Source organism: Silene latifolia, unplaced genomic scaffold, assembly GCF_048544455.1.
Source record: "Silene latifolia isolate original U9 population unplaced genomic scaffold, ASM4854445v1 scaffold_126, whole genome shotgun sequence".
NCBI classification, from domain to species: Eukaryota; Viridiplantae; Streptophyta; class Magnoliopsida; order Caryophyllales; family Caryophyllaceae; genus Silene; species Silene latifolia.
This window is the reverse complement of record NW_027413130.1, coordinates 1130083-1146815: the sequence shown is the minus strand read 5'-3', so window position 1 is coordinate 1146815 and position 16733 is coordinate 1130083. Positions and strand designations below refer to the sequence as shown.

General features: G+C 43.9%; 1 non-coding gene across 1 annotated transcript; it reads right to left on the bottom strand.

Annotated features, from left to right (window-relative positions):
• Window positions 1–15067: 15067 nt before the first annotated feature.
• On the bottom strand, window positions 15068–15174 carry LOC141637668 (small nucleolar RNA R71). Its single transcript, XR_012541849.1, has one exon. It is a non-coding gene; the product is annotated as a small nucleolar RNA R71 (small nucleolar RNA).
• Window positions 15175–16733: the final 1559 nt, after the last annotated feature.

Below are 16733 nucleotides of genomic sequence, written 5' to 3'. Positions count from 1 at the left end.
CTAGGAACAAGGGTGACTCCCGCCTATGTCAAATGGTTCAAGAGCTCAAACCTTGGAAGAAAGGTCAAAGTTCCGCTAAGATGAAGTCGTCGACTTGAAGTATAGGGAGGTGGGGAAGGCAAACCGCGCCTACTTTGACAACTTTGACGAAGATGTGAGCCCGGATGTGATGAGGCCACCAAAGAAAAGGAGCTTGGACCCCAAGGAGGTGTTGGGCCGCTCGTGGGCTCGGCTTGGGCCGAGTATATGGTCGTTTAAGAGCCCGGGTGCCGTTGCCGTTGTATGTCTGATGAGGATCTGTTCCGAGGAGGAAGCGCATGATAGGCGGGCTAGCAAGAAGGGCAAGGGGAAGATGTATCCCAAAGGTAAAGGCAAGGGTAGAATGGAAGTGTGAAGGCCTCCAATACCCGCTTTATTATTATGTTGTACTAGTGTTGCGTGTGTTTTATTATGTTGTACTAGTTATGTATTGTGTGTTTGTGTGTATTAGTTTTATTATGTGTAATGTCTTAGTTGACGCCCTAGCTTGGCAAGTTATTGACTTGTTCAGCTTTGTTGTTGTCAACTTTGTAATCCTTCCCATTATTAATTAAATAAGAGGATTACTTGTGCTAAAAAAAATATTGTGAACATTTGTTGTTTCTCCATTCATCTTGTAAAGGTAATTCGGTTTGAATTGTCTTAAACATTGCACGTGTGAAGGCGATTTTTGTGGGAAGGGAGAAATGCTCTCTCTTTATTTTTATTTTTTTTGGTTCTTTGTTGTTGTGAGGAAGAGGGGATGAGTGTTCTTGAAGTTTGTGTGGGTTATTGTTTTTTGTGTGCGAGGATGGTTGTATCCTTCTTATGTAAGAAAGGATTGCCTACCTATTCACCTGAAGAGGTGATATCAAATCATACTCGTAGTTCAAATTTTGATATGAGCTGGGGTATATATATTTTTATTTGTGTGTTGTGGTTGTATCCTTCGTGTGCAAGAAAGGACTACCTACGTATTCACCTGAAGAGGTGAAATCAAACCATGCTTGTAGTTCAGGTGTTTTGTTTGCTTGTGCAAATGGATGGTGCCTTTGACAAATTAAAGGCTGCTGGAAACATGGCAAAGTGCCATAACTTAGACTCGATTAAACATGCAATTTCAAAGCAGAACGTTTGAGGAATTGACTTAAAAGGGGGATTGCGGTCACTAGTTGCGAAACTAGGGAAAGGTCGTTAGTTGCTGGTGCTAAGGTTGAAGGGTAGTATTTCTTGAGTTGGTCTAGTTTGTTGGGTTTATAAAGTCCCCCCCGTCTAGGTCACTCAATCTCACTGCGCCCCCTGAAGGATTTTCTTGACCAGGTATGGCCCGGCCCAATTTTGGTTGAATTTCCCCCTCGGATCGACGGGTAACTGTGCTCAAACCGTCTTAAGGACCAAGTCGCCTTCTTTGATGTTTATTGCATTGACGTTTTTGTTGAATTCCCGTTATATACGTCGTTGGTATAGATCGACGATGTGCAAGGCGCTGAGTCGCCGTTCATCTAGGAGGGTAAGTTGCTCGAACCTTCGACGGGTCCATTCCGCCTCATGGACGTGACTTTCTTGTGGGATCTGTAGAGATGGGACTTCTAACTCCACTAGTTGTACTGCCTCCATACCGTATGCTAGGTAGAAGGGTGTTGCTCCTGTTGGTGTTCGAATAGAGGTTCGATATCACCAGAGTGCGAATGGGAGTTTGCTCGGCCAATCGCGGTAATTATCCTGCATCTTTTTTATGATGGTGAAGAGTGTTTTGTTTGCTGCCTCCACCGCTCCGTTGGATTGGGTATAATAGAGGGATGAACGGTGTCTTTTGATTTTGTATTTGTCCAACAATGCTTGCGTTTCGGCCTGAAAGTGGGAGCCTTGGTCGGTGATAATTTCATGAGATACCCCATTGTGGACATGAACCACCTGCGATGCCTAGCCGATCTGTGGACATGGCAGCAGTCCGAAAGCCACACTCGGTGGCGTAAAAATGCTTTCGACCGGATCGTTTTAGATCGGTCAGTTTCGTCTCGGCAAGGGTCTCGAAACGATGCAAGAGATGTTCGGAGTCGACACAAAGCATTTGTGGGATGCTTGGAACCCGTTCGAATCCACTTTATACCTAGGTCAACCAAGGGAAAAAAGCGGTGTTTGACATAGGTACTAAAGATAAGGAGTCGTCCCTCTTTAGCATCCTATCTCTAGAATGACTCTCGTTCGCCCTGGATAAGGTCGTCCACTATCCAATGTTTCTGAGTAAGAGGTGAAGGTACGTATTGGGAAGCCCTTTAATCGGACACCCAATCCCGCCCACGGTAGCGGCCTCTACTGATCGATCTTGGTTAATTAAATGTAAAAGTTGTTAAAACGGGTAAATGCTTCAATGCGCATCCACAAGTTTGAACCTAATATATGAGCTTTCTATGTCGGTTTGTTTATCCAAATATCAAGTAATTGATGTCAAATTGGATTTAATGTTGATTTCAATGGAAGACGGAAATTAAACATACATTTACCGAGTTAGGTTTATGGTGCATAACGTGATCCATTTGTCTTAGTAAGGCGTTTTGCTAATACAATGTAAAAAAGCGGATTTGTCATCTGATTCGTGCTGTATTTGGATTAATCGAAGCCAGGATCGTCCTAGATAAGTGTTGGAAAGGAAACAGGGTCTGCATCAGGCAACCCATTTAGGCGCGAGCCGTCAGGCGATGCAAACAGACCTGTCCTGGTTTGAAGATTGGAAATGATTGGCCTATTTAGGCGCGAGTCAGAAGACTGTTCAAGGGACGTCTTCTGACTATTAAAAAATTTGTAAAATGGTTTGAAAAGAGGGTGTTTGAACCCTCTTGGTTTGAAAAGGTCGTTTAGACCGCTTTTGCGTCAATGTGAGGAACGAGACTTGAACAATCATCATTATATTGACGATATTCGATGTCGGGTTCGGTTTCGCAAGCTTGACATGAATAGTTTTGAAAAATGATTATGAACTCTAATTGTTTTAAGTTCATTTGTTTGTGATTGGTCAATGTTTATCATCGTACTCGGGTTTAAAACCGACATGGTATGTGAAACCAAGGATGATTTTGTATTTATGACTAATATGTTTGTTTTAAAAATGTAAAGAAATGAAATAAAAGGTTTTAAAATTCCTTTTAAAATGTAATTAACCAAATATAATCACCGGAATACGGATTTAACTGTCATGGTATGAGAAACCAAGGGTGAAAATGTTTTATGGTTAAAAGTTTATCATGAAAAATGATTTGAAATATTTGAAATGGTAAAACCGATTACAAATAATAAATAAAGTAAAAAAGGAAAGATGAGAACAAACACGGCTGGATTAAGGCCTGAGAGGGGGTTGAGGCGCGAGCCCTCCTACTATATAAGCAGCCCCTGTCTCCGGCCAAAATTCGGTTTTGGCTAATCTAACCTATGTTTGAATCATGTTATGCATGTTTTAACATGTTATAGTCATAAAACAGATGAAAAACATGAAAGAAACGGATTTTTACACCCTCATACTTACATGCTAGACTTGAGACGGGAAATCGACGAAAGTGTATCAACTTGTCTGGTCGGAAAACTCGGTTTGAAAACCGTTTTAGCAATGTAAAAGAGTGTTTTAAGTTTAGTGATGGTGTAGTTGGTCGAGATGGTCGGTCAAGTGATTTAATGCACGATGACGGTACCAAACAATGTGTAAGGCTTGTATTTTCGATCGGTAGGTCGAAAACACGTGTCGATTTGTGACTAAGAAGTCGAATCTTGAATTTTAAGGGAGAGATGAGGGGGCGGACACTCGCGTACCTTCAAATGGTGGCATTTGAGGGGTATTTATAGAGAAATGGGTGGTTGTGTGCGTTTTAAGCGACGTGGCCGCATGAGCTACTAGAAGAGGCGCGAGCCATTTCGCGGGTCTTCCAGGCGTCTTGTCACTATCACGCAATTGTATCCTATGTTTTGGATGACATCATTTGTACTTGACCATAAAGCATTCCGAGAATACTTAACATGGAAGTTTTGGGAAGTTTGTTTTTTGTGTTTGACTCGATTTGACTCGTTGTTGGAGTCGGGATTTGAATTTTTGAGTTGATTTTTAGTCCGGTATCGGTTTTGACTCTAGTTAGTGTCATTACGACCCCGTCATCATGCATTAAACACTCTAGGTACTTTTGAAAAGTTTTGAAATGTTTTGTTTTCGAAATCGTTTTAAGTTTTCCGACGTATAGTTATACAAAACTGTCGATTAAATGCTGCGATTCCTAAGCATGTTGTAGTCCGATAATCATCTTGTGATTGTTGGAGACTTGACAGATGCTGGGTATCTACAGAGCCCCCACTTTGACTGAGACTTGGACATGGCGAAAGTCAAAGTATAGCCCCCAAGTCAATCGAAGATGACAACTTGGAGACCGACGTAACGTCGAGGCGGCTCGAAAGGGTTCGAGACAAGGACCTGCCGTCGGGAAGGGCGACGCCAAGGCGACTCGGGGATACGAGTCAAGGACCTGTCGTTGGGAACAGTTTAGAGTCTGTCGACTGTCTGTGTGGGTCGTTTAAAGTCCGCTAGACTACGTACGACGGCTCGCCAGCCATAAGAAGGAGTCATACCTGAGGCATCTTCGTGATATGTCCTTGAGTTGTTTCTTGTTTACGGGCAAAGGCTCGCCAATCGTGTTGCAGATATGATGGGGCTCGCCAGCCGCGTTGCAGATATGATGGGGCTCGCCAGCCGTGTTGCGGATATGATAGGGCTCCCCAACTGCATTGCGGATATGATGGGGCTCCCCAGACGCGTTGAGGTTACGTTGTGACGCTCGCCAGCCATATCAAATGTGCGTTGTGAGGCTCGCCAACCATGTCGAATGTGCGTTGTTAGGCTCACCTGCCATGTTGAATGTGCGTTGTGAGGCTCGCCAGCCATGTCGAATGTGTGTTGTGAGGCTCGCCAGCCATGTCAGATGTGCGTTGTGAGGCTCGCCAGCCTTGTCGAATGTGCGTTGTGAGGCTCGCCAGCCATGTCGAATGTGCATTGACTGTGGGAAATAGCCGTGTTGGACGGGTCTATTGCGAGAGGTCATTTGAGTTTAGCGGGCTTCGTGGGGAAGCCTCTGATATCCTACTGGGGAATCTCGGTGTTTATATTGGATGTTTGTGGCGCCGGAAAGGGATAGGCTCGTGAGCCTGACTCCCGTGGTCGGCGGTGATTCTGAATCTCGAAGGGAGGTAACGGTTTTTTTGCTGTTTGTTGGAAGTTTGTAGAAAAGGGCATATGTGTATTCTGCCATTTGATGTGTGTTTGGGGATAACGGTTTTGATTTCGTCTTCCCATGATTTGAGATTTGTGAAGGGTAGTGGATTTCACTATCCTGTTTGAAGGTGTGACCGTTTTTAATACCGCTTGTTTGAGATTTGAAAATAGCGAGTTCCGCTTTTTGTTTCTGTGATTTGAAAATATCGTTGAGAATTTTGTGAAAACGGGGAATTCGGATTTCCCTATTTATTTTTGTTTGAAAATGACAGTTTTTAATGCCGTCGTTTTAAAACTTGTGATTTGTGGAAATAGCGAATTTCAATTTCACTATTTTGTTTTTGTATTTGAAAAATGACGGTTTTTAATTCCGTCATTGAAATTTTGTGAAAATAGTGAATTTGAATTTCACTATTTTTTTTGTATTTGAAAAATAACGGTTTTTTAATTCCATCGTTGAAATTTGGTGAAAATAGTGAATTTGAATTTCACTATTTGGTTTTTGTATTTAAAAAATGACGGTTTTTAATTCCATCGTTGAAAATTTTGTGAAAATAGCGAATTTGAATTTCACTACTTTGTTTTTGTTTTTGAGAGAATGACGGTTTTTAGTTCCGTCGTTGAAAATTTTGAAGTTTGTGTGGGAATTGGGCCAAAGCCCAAAATTCCGCTGAACAAAGCAGGGAACGCCTGATTGAGGCGCGAGCCCTTTTGCGAGGGAACGGGCTCCCCTTTTTCCTGTAAAAGTACGCGAGAAGCCTAAGGTTCTCATTTCACTCGTCTTCCTCGACACAACATCACAAAAAAGCGAAAAATCGCCATTTTCGGCTTTGTTGCTTACTTGATTTCGTGCCATTGCCTTTATGTCATCTCAAGGTATGTAAATCCTCTTGAATCTATTTGAATTTGTTTGTCTTTTTGTTAATCGAATTAAGGTGAAACCCTAACCCTTCGAAAATCGATTTGGGCGTTGTTGTTTAGCCCATTTTCGAGTGAAATTGATGATTGCATTAGGTTAGAAACCTGTTTAGGAGTATAGGGGTGCTTTTAGTTTACATTTTGGTCCCCGTTCCCGTTCCCTAGGCTCGAAAAACGTGAATGAGACGGAAAACCGTCTTATTTCACAATGCCATGTTTGTTTACTTGAGTTGTGTGCCTCACTAGGTTGCATTGTAGTCGGGGAAGACCGTCTTTGCTATATTGAACCATCGTTGGGCGTTGTGGGCAAAATTTGAATTTTTTCCTTTCTGAGACGGTCTTATGTCTGACGAAATAATCGTCCGTTTGGGCTCAAATTGAGCCAGTTTGTCTTGGAATGGACTGGACTTTAACTGTAGTTTAGGTCACTTTGAAACATGATTAAATCATGTTGTTTTTTTGTGGTCATATTTTGAATTTTTTGACCTTTTTGTGCGCAAATTGGCGAAAAATTGCCTTTTTTAGCTGCGAAAAATACCCCAGATGTGTCGGGATTTTTTGTTGTTTATTTTGCGGACCTTGTGTGGGCCTTGAGGTGTTGGGTGGTTTTTGAATTTTTTGTTGTTGCTTTGACTCGTCTTCTGCTTGAAAAGAAGGGCGAGTCGTTTTTTTTGTGCGATTTTTGTGAAGTGTTTTTTTTGGATGGGTTTGGGCGGGTTTGCCCTTGTTGTGTTTTGTATTTGAAGGTGGTTTGGATTTGTCTGTATTGTGCCGTCGTAATGTCAAAATTTCGGTTGACGTTTTTTGTTTTGTCCAGATTGCAGGGGAGTGTTCTAGGCCCACTGGGTCTGTTGCTGAGGCCTTCGAGGTCTTGTTTTGGATTGGGTTGGTTATTACACTGGCGAGTCCACCCGAGACAGTGGTAGAGGACACTTCTGAGGAGGAGCCCATTGAGGAGGCTGTTAGAGCCGAGAGAGCTGCGGGGGCTCGTCATGAGGCCATTGTTTGGGTCGTTGGTGCTGAGGGAGCCACGAGGGCTCGGGAGGAGCTTGCTATTGAGGTTGTTGGTGCTGGGAGGGATCAGACGGGGTCTGAGGCCGTTACCTCTGGGAGGAGGGTTAGCACTGTGAGGAGGGGTCCTCGGCCCTCTAGACGGGGGCTTCAGAACGTTGCGAGGGTCATTGAGAGGCCTCTTCCCCATAACGTGGAGTCTCGCGGGGGGGAAGAGACGGAGAGTGGAGACGGAGGCGGATGACGTCTTCGTCGAGAACTGGGAGACTAGACGGGTTACAACCCCATGGGGGTTGAACCTGTGGGCGGCGCCTGCTTGGGCCGAGGGTTTTGACGGTAGTCAGTTGTTGTTGCGGCTAGACACTCACATCTCTTACCGTGCACACAAGGGCTTGGTGAGTTTGGTGCCTTGTCCAGCTTTTGTTGTTTCAGACCGGAATAGGTGTTCTGATGCTGTTTGTTTCCCAAATTCAGGAGATTGCTACCATGAGGACTTTTTCAGGCTTCTCGACTTGCATGGGTTTCTACGACGTTCTCCGGTCCGGTACGACGGTGTTGATAGAGAGGTCGGCCATGGGGCGTTGGTGGCTGCCTGGCGCGAGATTCACAGGGCTTCGATTAGGTCAAATCTGTGCTTGATTCGTGCCATGCTAGACCATTACTGGGACACGACGTCGTCGTTCCACATGGAGTTCAGGGAGGTCGGTGTCACTTTGGGGGACTTTGCCATGATATCGGGCCTTCCCTGCGGTGAGACGCCTATTGAGTTCCCGGAGACGCGGGAGAGAGTATCTTTCGCCGTGGTCACAGGTTTTATCGACAATGTTTTGCCTGCGCCGACTGATATCACTCCTTTCCTGATTGCGAACTCCTATGTGAGGGACCACTTCAGGGGGAGAGTGGCTGGCTTTGTTGCGTCGCCGTTGGCGAGTTCGGAGGCTGAGGCTGAGGCTGACGCGCAGGAGGCGCGGTTGTGGTTGTGGTACTTCTTGGGTACCACGTACTTTGGTGACAAGAGTGAGCGCTTATCGACCAAGTTACTTCCTCTACTTGATGACCTGGACGCCCTGGGTTAGTACGACTGGTTTGGCGAGTTTTACTTGTTACCTGCACGCTGCAGTTTGTCTGGAGGTGATGGGGGATGGAAGTTCTCCCGCTTTGGTTGGTCCCGGCCTCATCATGGAGGTACGAGCATTTTTGTGGGTTTTTGATTTGGATTTTGATTTTGATTTTTGATTGATTTTTGAGTTTTGGCAATTTTGAAAAAACTGGCTGATTTGTGATTGATGTGCTTTGTTACAGGCTTGGTTGTTTGCTTACTTCGTCCCCTGCACCCGAAGACGACGATGGGTGACGTGCCTTCGGCTTACCCTGCTGTGAGGGGTTGGACGGTGGCTCGGAAGAAGTCAACCAAGTCGACTTACGAGGACTGTAGGCGTCGGGTGAACGCCCTCAGAGTTGGTGATGTAAGTCATCGCTTCTTATCTCTTCTGTTTTATAGAAAAGGATAGGGATATGGTGACTAGGTAGCCTTGAAAGCCCCAGTTAGTTGATAAGCTTTGCTTTGAGTGCAGTTTATCGGGTGGCCTTGGGAGCACTACACAGACATACTGGCTGCTGTCAGGGAGCGTCTGCGACCTCGCAGTTGCCAGCGTTTGTACCTCGAGACGACGATAGAGCCGGTTTGGTACCTGAGCGAGCGTTTAGCTCATCAGTGTTTTAGTGTGACCTTTATGGTACCGGTCGATCCGCCTAGAGTGTTGTTCCAGAAGTCGACACCTGATGAGGTAGAGGAGCACCTTCATAGCCGTGGAGGTGAGGAGCTGCTGTTACAGGAGGCTGACTACAACATCTTCCGCTTGTCGAGGCTTGCCTGGTACCCGATTGAGATATGTTTTCCTCTATTCTTTGTTTGGTCGCCTCTTTTGTGTTTTGGGGGAAGGGTTTGTTACCTTCAGCGCGGATTCCTGTTGTAGAATGTCGACGCGCTCATGAGGACCCAACCCCCAGATTTCCCGACACAGACCACCTTCCAGGGGCCTGGTGGCGAGGAGTTACAGCTGCGTCTGCCAGAGCCTACGGCTGCTGAGGTGACTGACGCTGGCATGGAGTGGAGGTTGACAGTTCTGAGGGTGAGTTTCTGATTTGAATACTCCTTTTTGTTTGTATTTTGCCTTGCACTTTTGTCGTGTTAAAGGGCTCTTGTGGTTGTAGGTGTCGACCCTTAGTCATCAGGTTTTGTGGAGGATGGCTAACCGCTGTAGGGCACTTGCTGGTGACCTGGCTGCGAGGGAGTCTCGGCTGGTACAGGTGCTTTTTGTTGGTTGTTTTGTGTGTTTTTGTGTTGCATTTCACGTTCAGATCTCAATGAGCTGTATTGTGCTTTGCAGGGTGCTGCGGATCCGGCGGAGCTTGCTCGGGTCCGTGCTGAGTTGGATGCAGCGAGGTCGACGCTCCAGGCACAGGAGCTGGTGATCATCAGACGGGACCAGGAGCTGAAGCGTCGCGAGGACGGGTTGCGGAGCTGAGATGCGGAGATTGCCTCTCTCAGGGCTCAGTTGGCTGCGGCGGAGGAGCTTCGCGTCACGATGGAGTACGAGACGTTGGAGAGCTCTCCTGAGAGGGGGCCCTAGCAGGAGGTGGTGTCAGCTTTTCCCGCGACTCCTCGGGAGACCGAGACTGGCCCACCAGGAGGCGTTGAGTAGTTATAGTCGTTTGTCCGTGTTTTGGACTTTCGTTTGTATATGTGTGCATTTTGCGTGAGGCGGTTTGTATATATGTGTTTTTGGTTTGTAGTTTATTTTGTTTTGGCTTTTTTTGTGTTGTGTTTCAGAGAAGCACGGTCAGCTACTGATTCCCTTTTGCTTTGCATTTGTTCCTGCATCGTTAGTGTAGAAAACAAGCAACAGGTAGCACGCACGCATAAACGTTAACACGCAAAAGCATTTGATAAAAACAAAAATAACCACGATGACTCGAAGTTAAAATTTGAAATTTGAAATTTTTAAAATTCCGTGACAGGTCGTCACGATTGGATTTTTCAAATGAAATTGTTTTGAAATTTTGAGCAATTAACTCGTGTTTGAATTAAATTGCATCGAATTTTGCTGAAAATTGATTTTTAACTCAAAAAACTAAAACTCAAACCGTCATGGATAAATTTCAAAAGGGATTTTTGCGAGTGTATTTGATTTGATTTTTGTGAGATCATGACTTGGATTTCCAAGAGCTTGAATTTTTGAAGAAAAATTGACGTCGTGTTGTCAATTTTTGAGTTTTATGGGGAAATGCGAAAAAGCAAAAAATTTTCGGAATTTTCGACCGACATGGAAACGATCCGTCGCGGATCGCGGCGACTAGCCCTTCCCCCTGGAAAAAGAAGAGAAAAACCCACTTTCTCTTCGTCATGGAAACAGTGGCGGATTTCGTAAAACGCGAAAACAAGGAAATGTGAGTGTGATAAAACACAAAAATTTCCTGATAAGCCCGAAGAGGCGCGAGCCTTAGGGCGAGAGAATCTAGGTGTCAGGAAGAAACACAGCTTGATAGGGACAAATCAAGGTGCGAATCTTGAGGACAAGCCCAAAGAGGCGCGAGGCCATAGGCGATGGAAGTGAGCTTCCCCTTTTTTCGCAAAAAAGCGCTGATTGTTTTGTATAAATAGGGAAGTTTCTGCTTCATTGTTTCATCATCCGAAACACGAAAACATCTCTACGAAAAACTTTCTTCTTCTTCCACAAAATAATTCATGATACTTTCGAAAATAGTTTGCGACATTGGTGTTGGGATTTGTCGCCTCCCGAGAAGTATCAACTCGTTGTAATGAGAGTTGGTCAATTGTTGTTTCTTCGTCCAGTCAAGGTGAAATCCTCGTTTCTGAAAGCATGGTCTCGGTTTTGGGATTCGAAACATCATGTTTTCGTTTTCCCGAAAGGTGAAATTTGCCCTCTAGCCGAAGAAGTGGCCGCTATTGGTGGATGGCCGGGTTGTACTCCGGTGCTTCCTCCAACTCGGTTGTGCTACAAAGAGAAGTTCTGTTTAATGTTGGGCTTATCAACAAGCCAAGTGAACTCTCTACTTGCTCCCCATGGCGTGGATATGTTGGCTCTTATCAACATCTTCTTGAACCGGTTGGATGTTAATGTCTCGAAGGTGGCTAGGAAAAGGGCTCTTGCCATTTGCCTAGTGCATGCATACCTCCTTGTCGATGCCTTGAAGAAGGAGGGGGTCAAAATGGTATGGTAGCATGACCCTTGTGCATATAGTTGAGCAAATGGAGCTTGGTTGGGATCCATCATGGTTGGTGCTTGGCGAGATCATCCAAGGTTTGGACAAAAATGGCTCTTGTGGAGAAGCTCCTTCGTTCGGATCTCCAAGGATCCTTCAAGTGTGGCTATTGGAGAGGCTAAGGTACGTAGAGCCTCCGACCGATTCTTCTTCTTACTCCTTCCGTCACCTGACTATGAGGAAGAAATTGTACTCGGATAGTTTTGCATCCACCGAGGCCTATTGGACCTCAAGATTAGTGGAGGAGGGTGGTCCTCATTTCTGTTGGGTGGTGCCATGGTGGCACTCGAGGTCCTTCATGGGGTTACCCGTTCCGGCCGCTTGTTCTTGTTCTTTAATGGTGGTGGGCTTGAAGGTTGCTTCCTTCATTTATCCCGAAAGGCTAATGAGGTAAATGGGGTGTCAACAAAAGGTGCCCGCTCAAGATACTCTCGTTCAAGAGAGTGTTTTTCGAAACTCCGAGCTTGTGGAAGTCTTCGAAAGGTGGTGGGCCACTCGTCCGATTTGGGAGGTACCAAACCCCGTTGCCACGACATGGGTGACTTCCGCTTATGTCAAGTGGTCAGGAGCTCAAACCTTGGAAGAAAGGTCCAAGTCTCGCAAAAAAGAGGTCGTCGATTTGAAGTATAGAGAGGTTGGCAAGGCCAACCGTGCCTTCTTTGACGACTTTGCTGATGATGTTACCCCGGATGTAGTGAGGCCACCGAAGAGGGGAAGTTCGGGTCCCAAAGAGGTAGTGGGCCGTGTATGGGCTCGACTTGGGCCGAGTTTGGGGTCATGCAAGGGACCGGTGGCCGTTATGACACCCCCATACTCCGAGTGCCTTACCAGGACCACTCAGGTATAAGAACGTCACCATCTCGGTTTCCCGAGGCAATGATAATCAAACGACAATAATGAAACATAATTTAAATAGTAATAAAGTTTAAGTGATTACAATTCCAAAACCAAACTGATAAAAATACGGTACATGTTCTCAAAAACCAAATGTATCAAACTACTAAAATACGACAGCGGAAGACTCTAATCGCTCGTGGTGACACATCCCAGCCAGCCCAAATGCCTCTACTCAAACCTGCTTATTAACTGCTCACCATCCTCGAATAGATCACCACAGTTTTTAAAATAATAAACGGGTGATGTGATCAATATTTGAGCATATTTAGTCCCCGAATTAGCCTCGTTCCTATGCTTCTTAGTGCATATTTGGATCATTTACTATCTTTAGTCCTTTGTTTTGCATATTCTTTGAGGTTTTGTTTCCTTGGTAGGAGAGGAGTGCAAACCTTGCATTTTCATGGCAAAATAGAGCTAAATTGATCGAATCTAATGACCAAGCATCAAAGAAAAGACAAGACTAGAAGGCCTTTGTACATAATGTAGTAGATGGGCAATGATGAAGAAGATCCTTGCTTCCCCGACAAAATCCCGGAGGATTGTTGGAAGAAGAAAAGAAGAAAAGAAGAAATGGAAGCTGAGCCAAGATCCGCTCGTCCCACCCGTCGGGACGCCCGTCCAGCAGCTGCCCAGGACGCTCGTCCTTACCGCCAGGCCGCTCGTCCATAAGCTCCCCAATCCGCCCGTCCCGACCCTTGGACGCTCGGATTGTCCTCCAGAGAGACACGTCCTTTTCTTTCTTCATTCGAGATGCGCATATTTTTGGAAGACTAGCTAAAAGGAGACCCGCATCTTTTCTTAAGAGGAGCGATTCCTCAAGGACTTAATCGTCATTTAAGCCCTTAGTAACCCTAATTTGTGCACCTAATCCCCACTATAAATACCCCATTAGTCTAATTAGATTATCATGGTCTTCTTATCAATCTTTAGTGTAGTTTATATTATTCTAATCTCTCTTTAATCTAGTAATCAACTTCTAATCAAATATTAATACAAATCTCATTTCCTTAATTTCTCTATTGTTCATCTTTTATTTTGGGTAATTGAAGATTATTTGGGTTTATTGGGAGATTGACAACCTCCCATCAATCATCAAGCACTTCTATTATTCTTTGCATTATTATTTTGGAATCATCATTAGGTATAATTCTCTTAATCCCTTTTTAATTATTTTTAATCATCTTCATTTATTCATCATGTTTTGCTTTGTTAATATGATTGACAACCTTGTTAACATGTTAAACTTGATAATGAGTGAGTAGTTTCCTTAACTAGGGTTAATGGGGAATTAGGGGAAACCAACATGGGGGATGATTCATGCTTAATTTAATATGTTTTCATAATTTATTTGTTTGGTTGTTGTGATCTCAACTTATGCACATGTTATGTTTGATGAAATGCGAGCCTATGAATCCTTGCATTTTTTACCCATCACTTACCTTTTCAATGAGACTTGTAAGACATAAACCAACTCGAGTCTCATTAGACCATGCATATAGTTGAGTAGGGAGGATTAAGTCGACTTGTAGGTGTTGTACAATCTAATCGATTCGGCTCCGGGGCCCAAACCTTCCTAGGATTGTAAGATATAAACCAACTCGATCCTATCACAACAATAATTGCTTACTTATAATTTGAGAATATGTTTGTATGATCAATTCCCATGAATCCCCTATGAACCCATGACACCCTAGTGCTTTTAATCAATTGTTTACATCTCATTTTAGCCATCTTGCTTGTTTACTTTTATTGTTATTTAGTTTAGTGATCTTCTCATCTCAACCCAAATTGTGACACCCTTAGACACCACTACTTGCAATCGAAAATCCTACATCAGTACCCGTCCCTTGGGATCCGACCTTTACTTGCCTCTTTACCAGTAGTAGAGTTGTTTGTGAAGTTATAAATATTGTTTTGGTCTAGGTGCTCCTAACGACAAGTAACCGAAATCTAAGCTCAAAGCGGACCGACCAAAAATGGCGCCGTTGCCGGGGACGGTGCTAACTTGATTTGATTTTCTTTGATTGTTATTAGTTGTGTCTTTCTTTGCCTTGGGGAAGTAAAACTCCTCAAGGTTTGTTCTAATTGTTTTCGAGTTGTTTGATATTTTGCATGTCTAGAAGATCACAAGGTAACTTGTTACCCATTGATCATGAAATTGAAAGGACTTTGACAACAAATAGAAGACTTGCTAGAAATACTTTGAGAGGTATTGGTGAGGTTGTAGATATTCAACCAAATACTATTGAGTTCATCAACCCTTTTGCAAGAGAAGGTGAGGAGAACCCAACACAAAATCAATCACACAATCAACCCACAATGCCTAAGTTTTCGTCACATTCCGTACCAAACGAGGAGAACCTACCCAATGGTACTCCCACACCACAACACTTAACCGGAAATTTCATTGCAAAATCTGCATTTATCCAATTAGTCGAAAGAAGCCAATTTGGGGGGATGCCTAGTGAAGACCCTCATTCCCACATGGAAACTTTTTGTGACTATTGTGATGCGATTTCACAAACCGGAGTGACTCAAGACCAAATTCGATGGGTCTTATTTTCTTTTTCTCTAATTGGCACCGTGAAACAAAGGTTGAAAAGCCTTGATAAGGCTACTCTTGGAATTGACTCTTGGAAGAAGTTGGCTCTAGCTTTCTACAAAAAATTCTACCCTCCAGAAAAGACTAACATGCTAAGAGCTCAAATTACGGGTTTTAAGCAAAGGGACAAAGAATCTTTGTATGAAGCTCTGGAGCGATTCAAAGGAATTTGTCGCTCATGTCCTCATCATGGACTTAGCGAGTGGTTCTTGGTACAACAATTTTGGAATGGTCTTTATGAAGACTCAAGAAACATTCTCAACATGGGATCAAATGGTATGTTCACCGAAGTTGACGATAATTAAACTTGGAACAAGATTGAGGAAATGGCGGTCCATAATTCACAATATAGTAGACCTCGCAAGGCTACTAGAGGAGGAAAGCATGAAGTAGACTCTATTACTCAATTGGGTGCTCAACTTAGTGCTCATATTGATACCAGCAACTTGAAGTTTGAGAAGGCTATGGCTAAGCTTGAAGAAGCCTCAAAATCACCAAAGCATCATGTTAATGCCATGGTGGCATCTTCATCAATCCCAAGTGGGATATGTGAGAATTGTGGAACTTTGGGACATGACCAAAGTGAATGTAGGGGAACAAATGAGCAAGTGAATGCTTTTCAAGCATACAAAAGTGGTACCCCTTATTCCAACTATTACAATGAAAACACCAAATTTCACCCAAATCTCTCATACAAAAGCCAAAATGTTCAAAACCCTAAACCAACATACACCCCACCTCCCATGACAAACCAAAATCAAAGACCCTTTTTCAACCAAAACCAAGGTTATCAAAATCAAACTCCATACAATCAATAAAATGACCAAGGTTTTGATGTTCAAAAAGCGGTCCTCCAAATGCAAAAGAATCAACAAGAATTTTTCACTCAAATGCAAAAAGATAGCCAAGCAAAAGACATCACCATCAACAACATCCTAGCCCACACAAAAATGTTGGAAACTCAAATGACCCAACTAGCATCTTCAAACTCTCAAAGACAAAAGGGGCAATTACCACCTCAAAGTAATCCCCCAAGACATGAAACTATTAGTGCCATTCACTTGAGGAGTGGTACGAGATATGAAGGACCAAAGAAGCAAGTTGAGGATGAAGTTGTGGAAGCTAGTGACAAGGAAAGAGTTGTGCAAAACTCTAGGGAAGAAGAACCCACCAATCAAGAAGTTTCAAAGAAAAGTGAAGAAAAGGCCAAAGAGAAGGAGCCCATTATGATTAGACTTCCATTCCCGAGTCGTCAAGCTAAGCCTAAGTTTGATGACCAACTTGAAAAATTCATGGAAATTGTGAAGAATTTAGAAGTCTCGATTCCTTTCACGGAATTGATCAATTACGTTCCGGCCTATGCAAAGTACATGAAGGACATCCTTACGAAGAAGAAATCAATCCGGAAGCTTGAGACTATTGCCTTCACTAAGGTGAGTAGTGCCATCCTTCAAGGGAGTTCACCTCCTAAACTAAAGGATCCGGGAAGTTTCTCCATTCCATGCACTATTGGTGACACTACAATCAACAAAGCTTTATGTAACCTTGGGGCAAGTGTTAGTGTCATGCCATATTCGGTTAGCAAGAGGCTAGGAATGGGAGAACTCAAATGTACCAACATCACGCTTCAAATGGCGGATAGATCAACAAAGACACCTTTAGGGGTATGGGAAGATGTTTCCGTGAGAATTGGAAAATTCTTCATCCCGGTGGATTTCGTTATTGTTGACATGGAATAAGACTCCAACATTCCTA